The sequence below is a fragment of the Rhincodon typus genome, chromosome 24 (genome assembly GCF_021869965.1).
Source record: "Rhincodon typus isolate 14 chromosome 24, sRhiTyp1.1, whole genome shotgun sequence".
Taxonomy (NCBI): Eukaryota; Metazoa; Chordata; class Chondrichthyes; order Orectolobiformes; family Rhincodontidae; genus Rhincodon; species Rhincodon typus.
In genome coordinates, this window is record NC_063355.1 from 46,900,660 (window position 1) to 46,908,186 (window position 7,527).

Genomic DNA, 7,527 nt, shown 5'->3' on the forward strand with positions numbered 1-7,527 from the left:
CGTGGGTACCAAACTTGGCTATCAGCCTCTGCTCAGCGATTCTGCAATTGTTGTGTATCCTGAAGTCTGCCTTGGAAGATGTTTACCTGAAGATCTAAGGCCAAAATCCTTGACCACTGATACTAGTGGTATTAACGCGAGACTATTAATCCAGAAACCCAGCTGATGTCCTGGGGACCCAGGTTTGAATCCCACCATGGCAGATGGTGGAATTATTAAAAAAAGAATGTCTGGAATTAAGAATCTACTGATCACCATGAAATCATTGCCGATTGTCGTAAAAACCCATCTGGTTCATGAATGTCCTTCAGGGCAGGAAATCTACCACTCTCACCTGGTCTGGCCTATATATGACTCCAGACCCATAGCAATGTGGTTGACTCTCCATTGCCCACTGAAATAGCCTAGCAAGCCACTCAGATGTACCGATCGCTACAAAGACTCAAAGAAATGAAACTGGACGGATCACCCAGCATTGACCTAGGCACCGGAAAAGACAACGGCAGAAACAGCCCTGTCGACCCTGCAAAGTCCTCCTCACTAACATCTGTGGGCTAGTGACAAAATTGGGAGAGCTGTCTCACAGACTAGCCAAGCAACAGCCTGACATAGTCATACTCACAGAATCATACCTTACAGACAATGTTCCAGATACCACCAACACCATCCCTGGATATGTCCTGTCCCACCGGCAGGACAGACCCAGCAGAGGGGGCGGCACAGTGGGATACATTCGGGGGGGAGTTGCTCTGGGAGTCCTCAACATTGACTCCGGACCCCGTGAAGTCTCATGGCTTCAGGATAAACATGGGCAAGGAAAGCTCCTGCTGATTACCACATACTGTCCTCCCTCAGCTGATGAATCAGGACTCCTCAATGTTGAACAACACTCAGAGGAAGCACTGAGGATGGCAAGGGCACAAAATGTACTCTGGGTGCGGAATTTCAATGTCCACCACCAAGAGTGGCTCGGCAGCAGTACTACTGATCGAGCTGGTCGGGTTCTAAAGGACATAGCTGCGAGACTGGGCCTGTGGCAGGTGGTGAGGGAACCAACAAGAGAGAAAAACATACTTGATCTCATCCTTACCAATCTGCCAACTGCAGATGTATCTGTCCATGACAGTATTGGTAAGAGTGACCATCGCACAGTCCTTGTGGAGACGAAGTCCCACCTTCACATTGAGAAGAACCTCCATCGTGTTATGCGGCACTATCACCATGCTCAATGGAACAGACTTCAAACAGATCTAGCAACTCAAGACTGGGCATCCATGAGGCGCTGTGGGCCATCAACAGCAGCAGAATTGTACTCCAGCACAATCTGTAACCTCATGGCCCGGCATATCCCCCACTCAACCATTACCATCAAGCCAGGGGATCAACCCTGGTTCAATGGAGAGTGCAGGAGAGCATGCCAGGAGCAACACCAGGCATGCCTGAAGATGAGGTATCAACCTGGTGAAGCCAACAAACAGGACTAGTTGCACGCTCAACAGTGAAAACAGCAAGTGATAGACAGAGCTAAGTGATCCCACAACCAACGGATCAGATCTAAGCTCTGCAGTCCTGCCACATCTAGTTGTAAATGGTGGTGGACCATTAAATAAATCACGGGAGGAGGAGGCTCCACAAATATCCCCATCCTCAGTGATGGAAGAGCCCAGCACATCAGTGCAAAAGATAAGGCTGAAGCTTTCACAGCAATTTTCAGCCAGAAGTGCCGAGTGAATGATCCATCTCGGCCTCTTCCAGTGGTCCCCGGCATTACAGATACCAGTCTTCAGCCAACTCGATTCACTCCATGTGATATCAAGAAACGTTGGAGACACTGGATACTGCAAAGGCTATGGGCCCTGACAACATTCCAGCAATAGTACTGAAGATTTGTGCTCCAGAACTTGCCGTTCCCCTAGCCAAGCTGTTCCAGTACAGTTACAACACTGGTATCTACCCGACAATGTGGAAAATTGCCCAAGTATGTCCTGTACACAAAAAGCAGGACAAATCCAACCCGGCCAATTACCGCCCCATCAATCTCCTCTCGATCATCAGGAAAATGATGGAAGGTGTCAGTAACAGTGTTATCAAGCAGCACCTGCTCAGCAATAACCTGCTCAGTAACGCCCAGTTTGGGTTCTGCCAGGGCCACTCAGCTCCTGATCTCATTCCAGCCTTGGTTCCAACATGTAGAAAAGAGCTGAATTGCAGAGGTGAGGTGAGAGTGACAGCCCTTGATATCAAGGCTGCATTCGACCGAGTGTGGCATCAAGGAGCCCTGGCAAAACTGGAATCAATGGGTATTGGGGCAAATGCTCCATACCTGACACATAGGAAGATGGTTGTGGTTGTGGGAGGTCAGTCATCCCAGCTCCAGGACATCTCTGCAGGAGTTCCTCAGGGTAGAGTCCTCGGCCCAACCATCTGCAGCTGCTTCATCAATGACCTTCCCTCCACCATAAGGTCAGAAGTGGGGATGTTCGCCGATGATTGCACAATGTTCAGCACCATTTGTGACTCCTCAGATACTGAAGCAGTCCATGTTCACATGCAACAAGATCTGAGCAATATCCAGGCTTGGACTGAAAAGGGGCAAGTGACATTTGCGCCACACAGATGCCAGGCTATGACCATCACCAATGAGAGACAATCTAACCACCGTCCCTTGACATTCAATGGTGTTACCATCACTGAATCCCCCACTATCAACATCCTTGGGGTTGCCATTGACCAGAAACTCAACTGGACTCACCACATTAACAGAGTGGCTACAAAAGCAGGCCAGAAGCTGGGAATCCTGCATCGAGTAACTCACCTCCTGCCTCCCCAAATCCTGTCCACCATCTACAAGACACAAGTCAGGAGTGTGATGGAATACTCCCCACTTACCTGGATGGGTACAGCCCCAACAACACTCAAGAAGCTTGATACCATCCAGGACACAACAGCCCATTTGGTTGGCACCACATCCACAAACATCCACTCCCTCCACCACCGATGCTCAGTAGCAGCAGTGTGTACCATCTACAAGATACACTGCAAAAATTCACCAAAGATCCTCAGATAGCACCTTCCAATCCCACGACCACTTCCATCCAGAAGGTCCAGGGCAGCAGACACATGGGTACACCATCTCCTCCAAGTTCCTGTCCAAGTCACGCACCATCCTGACTTTAAAATATATCGCCATTTCTTCATTGTTGCTGGGTCAAAATCCTGGAATTCTCTCCCCAATGGCACTGTGAGTCAATCCACAGCAGGAGGACTGCAGCAGTTCTAGAAGGCAGCTCACCACCACCTTCTCAAGGGCAACTAGAGATGGGCAAGAAATGCTGGCCAGCCAGCAATGCCCACATCCCACAAATGAATAAAAAAAAAAGCAGACGCTACCACAACAAATGAATAGACACCGCGTAACAATCGCCAGACAGGGATGTTCCCTCCCAGTGGGGGAACACTTCAGCGATCAAAGACACTCAGATTGGGATCTTTGGGTAAACGTCCTCCAAGGGGGCCTCCGGGCTACATAAAATGCAGAGCTGCTGAGCAGAGGCTGATAGCCACGTTCTGTACCCATGAGGACGGCCTCAACCGGGATCTTCGGTTCATGTCACACTACAGGTGACCCCACCACACTGTACACACACATACACACACTCGCACACACACATACTTGCACGCACACTGATTCACACAGATCCCTCTCTTAAACACACTGCCTCTCTTACACACACACACTCACATAGATCCTGTCATACACACCTTCTCTTTCTGTCTCCCCCTCACACGCACGCACGCACACACACACACACACACACACACACTCTTTCTGTCTTCCCCACATATACACACACCCTCTCTCCCTCACACACACTCTTTCTCTCCCCTCCACACACAGACACACACACGCACATACACAAACATATACTTTCTTGTTCTCTGAATCCCCCACAGACACACATGTTCATTCTCTATCTCTCCCCCCCAACATGCACGCACACAAAAACACATGTAAATCTGTGGGGTGAATTTGTATTTGTAGATACATTTTATTTTGTTCAAAAAGCACATGATTTGTAGAAAGTCAGTCAATGTAGTGTTTTATAGATTCCTACTTTAGAAATAAAACCAGTCTGACTCCAAACCAAAACACAAACAGATTCTAAACAAGGCCTCACACCTAACGTGCATTGTCTGACCTAAAATGTCACCTTTTCTTTACACTGATAAAACCTTTAGTTCACTTGAAAGGAATTCGGGGATTTACATATACATATTAATCAATTAAAACCTTCTAACTGATTAAAGATTTAACAGCATCTTAGATTTGTTTAATACATCCTCATCAGTGGTGTGACCCTTTGATCTTTTACTTATAAATTCTGTGTCTGATACCACCTGAAAGAGAGCAATGCTCTGAAAGCTTGTGTTTTCAAATAAACCTGTTGGACTATAACCTGATGTTGTGTGAATTCTGACCTTGTCCACCCCAGTCCAACACCAGCACCTCCACATTAATGAAGATATTAATGGGATGTGCATTAGGATATTCAATGGGGCTGGAAAGTAATTAATAGGCATTTACTGAATATAATTGATGAGGATTATTGAGGTAATTAGTTTGAGGGTAATCAATGAAGATTTTACTGGGGGTAATGAATAGAATTTTACTGGGGGTGACCAATGGGATATAATGTTGGTATTCAATAGGGGTTTCACTGGGGAATACTCAAGGATTTCACTGTGGGTAATCAATGGGGATTTAACCCCCAGTGAGGGTTTCACTGCTGGTAATTAGATTTTCATTGAGGTAATTAATTTGGGTTTCACTAGGGGTAATCAATGGGAATTTCACTGGGGCCAAGCAATAGGATGTCATGGCGTAGGACAGGCTGGGAAAGATTAGGGTGATAGCAGGATAATGGATTATGAGTGTATTCGGGGAGTTTTTTTACTGTTGAGGTTTGCAGGGAAGTGGGGTTTGGCGTTGGTATTCAGTCATGTATGAGCTGTGGGAGTGGGACTTTATTAAAAAATGCCTAAACATTTTCAAACCATTCATTGCTATAATATCCTTTCCTAGACATGATTTGAAGTGATGGGTTTTCACAAAATTTTGGGAGTGGCCAGTGAAATGTTGAAAGCCATTTTTCTGTTATGGATATCACAGCCTATGAGTGAGAATCCCGAAGGCTGTGTCACCTACCCAGTGCCAGAGTGAAGGATATCTCCAGATGGCTGGAGAGGGAGCCAAACAGGGAGGGGAAGGATCCAGCTGTTATTGTTCGCACTGGTGCCAATGACATTGGTAGGACCAGTAAGGAGGTTCTGCTGAAAGAATTTGAACAGTTCAGAGCTGAATTAGAAAGCAGAACCTCCAAGATGGTAATCTCTGGATTACTGCCTGAGCCACAGGCAAACCAGTTCAGAGTAAACAAAGGCATGACCCAAAGACTGGTGTGGGAGGAATGGGTTTCAGTTCATAGGGTACTAGAGGTACAGGGATAGGAAGGTGCTGTTCCATTGTAATGGGCTTCACTAGATCAATGCTGGTACCAATGTCCCAGTGAATGGAATAATTTGGGCTGTGCAGAGGGTTTTAAACTAATGGTGTGGATGGGGGAGCTTCGGCAGAGGGAATATAGGCTTACAAAACAAGAAGATATGGTCGCATTACAGGACAGCTATTTGGATAACAGTATGCAGAATGGGACTGGAAGCGACAGAGTATACAAACAAAAATAGTAGCAAAGAGGATCAAAAGGAAAAATCGTAAAAAGACGCCATTAAAGACTCTTCAATGTCTGTAGCATACAGAAGAACCAGGGGAGGTGGTGATGCAGTGGTTATGTCACTGGACTAGTAATCCAGAATTCCAGGCTAATGTTCTCGGGACATGGGTTTGAATCCCACTGTGATAGAAGGTGAAGTTTGAATTCAATAAAACCTAGAATAAAAACCAGCCTAACGATGACCATGTAGCTACTGAGAATTTCTGTAAATCCCCATCTGTGTCTCTGATGTCTTTAGGGAAGGAAAACTGCCATCCTTGCTTGGTCTGGCCTACATGTGACTCCAGACCCACAGTGATATGATTGACTCCTCACTCCCTGTGCACAATTAGAGATGAACAATAAGGGCTAGCCCAGCCATTGGCGCCTACATCCTGTGAACCAAGTAAAAAAAAGGTGAGATAATGGTACTAAGAGAGGTTAATAGGTATGATCTGTTATGGAGATATGGTTACAAAGGATCAAAGCTGGGAGATAAATATTCAAGTGTGAGAGAGTTTTCAAAAGGACAGACTGGAAGGAAGGGGTGTTGGGGTAGCATTGTTGGTACCAGATGGAAAAAAATCCAGTAATAATTTTTGATCTTGGATTGGAGGATATAGAATTCACATATGTGGAGGTAGGACATATCAAGAGGACACTGGTGAGTATAGCCTATAGGCCTCCTAACATTAACTGTTCCATCGAACTGAGAATAAATCAGATAATGACAGCATGTAAAAAAGGCAGTAGATTAAATATGGGTGATTATTCTTCATGTAACTCAGGAATATCAAATGGTAAAGGTAATTACAAGGAAGAATTCAGAGTGCATTCAGAATAGTTTCCTAGAACAACATGTTATGGATCCAACCAGGGATCAGGTGATGATGGATCTTGTGATGTATAATGAGGCATGTTTGATAAATAAACTAAGAGTAAAAGATCCCTTGTGGAACAATGACCTCAATATGTTTGAATTTAGTATTCAGTTTGAGAGTGAGCAATGTGGGTTGGAAACAAATTGTGCTAAACATAATTACATAGGGATGAGGGAAGTGTTCGTTTGAGTATATTAGAAAAGGAGTTTAGCAGGAAAGACTGTTGAGGAACAATCTCAGACATTTTAAAAACATAGCTTATGACTCACAGCAGAGATATATCCCAGTGAGGAAGAAGGATACTAGAAAGGGAATAAACCGATCATGGTTAACTGAGGAAGTTAGGGATAGTATCAATTTTTTAAAAAGATGTACAATATTTCAAAGGTCAGTGGTAAAGCAGAGGAATGGGAATGTTTTAAAAGCCAACAAAAGATGACCAAAACAAAGAAAAGGTGTAAATAAACTATGAAGATTTAAGTAGCAAGTAATATCAAGACAGACTGCAAAAGCTTATTTAAATATATGAAAAGGAAAAGAGAAGCCAAAGTGAATATAGGCACCTTGGAGAATGAGGCTGGGGAAATAATAATGGAGAACCAGGAAATGGCAGAGTAGTTAAATAAATAGAGATAGTAGGAACTGCAGATGCTGGAGAATCCGAGACAACAAGGTGCAGAGCTGGATGAACACAGCAGGCTAAGCAGCATCATAGGAGCAGAAAGGCTGACGTTTCGGGCCCAGACCCTTCTTCAGAAATGGGGGAGGGGAAGGGGGTTCTGAAATAAATAGGGAGAGAGGGGGAGGCGGATAGAAGATGGATAGAGGAGAGGATAGGTGGAGAGGAAACAAACAGGTCGAAGAGGCGGGGATGG

At 45.2% G+C, this 7,527-nt stretch overlaps 1 protein-coding gene across 1 annotated transcript in view; it reads right to left on the reverse strand.

The window, feature by feature from the left end:
• ccdc92 (coiled-coil domain containing 92) overlaps nt 1–7,527 on the reverse strand; it is a 124,619-nt gene that overhangs the window by 40,369 nt on the left and 76,723 nt on the right. The window lies entirely within an intron of this gene.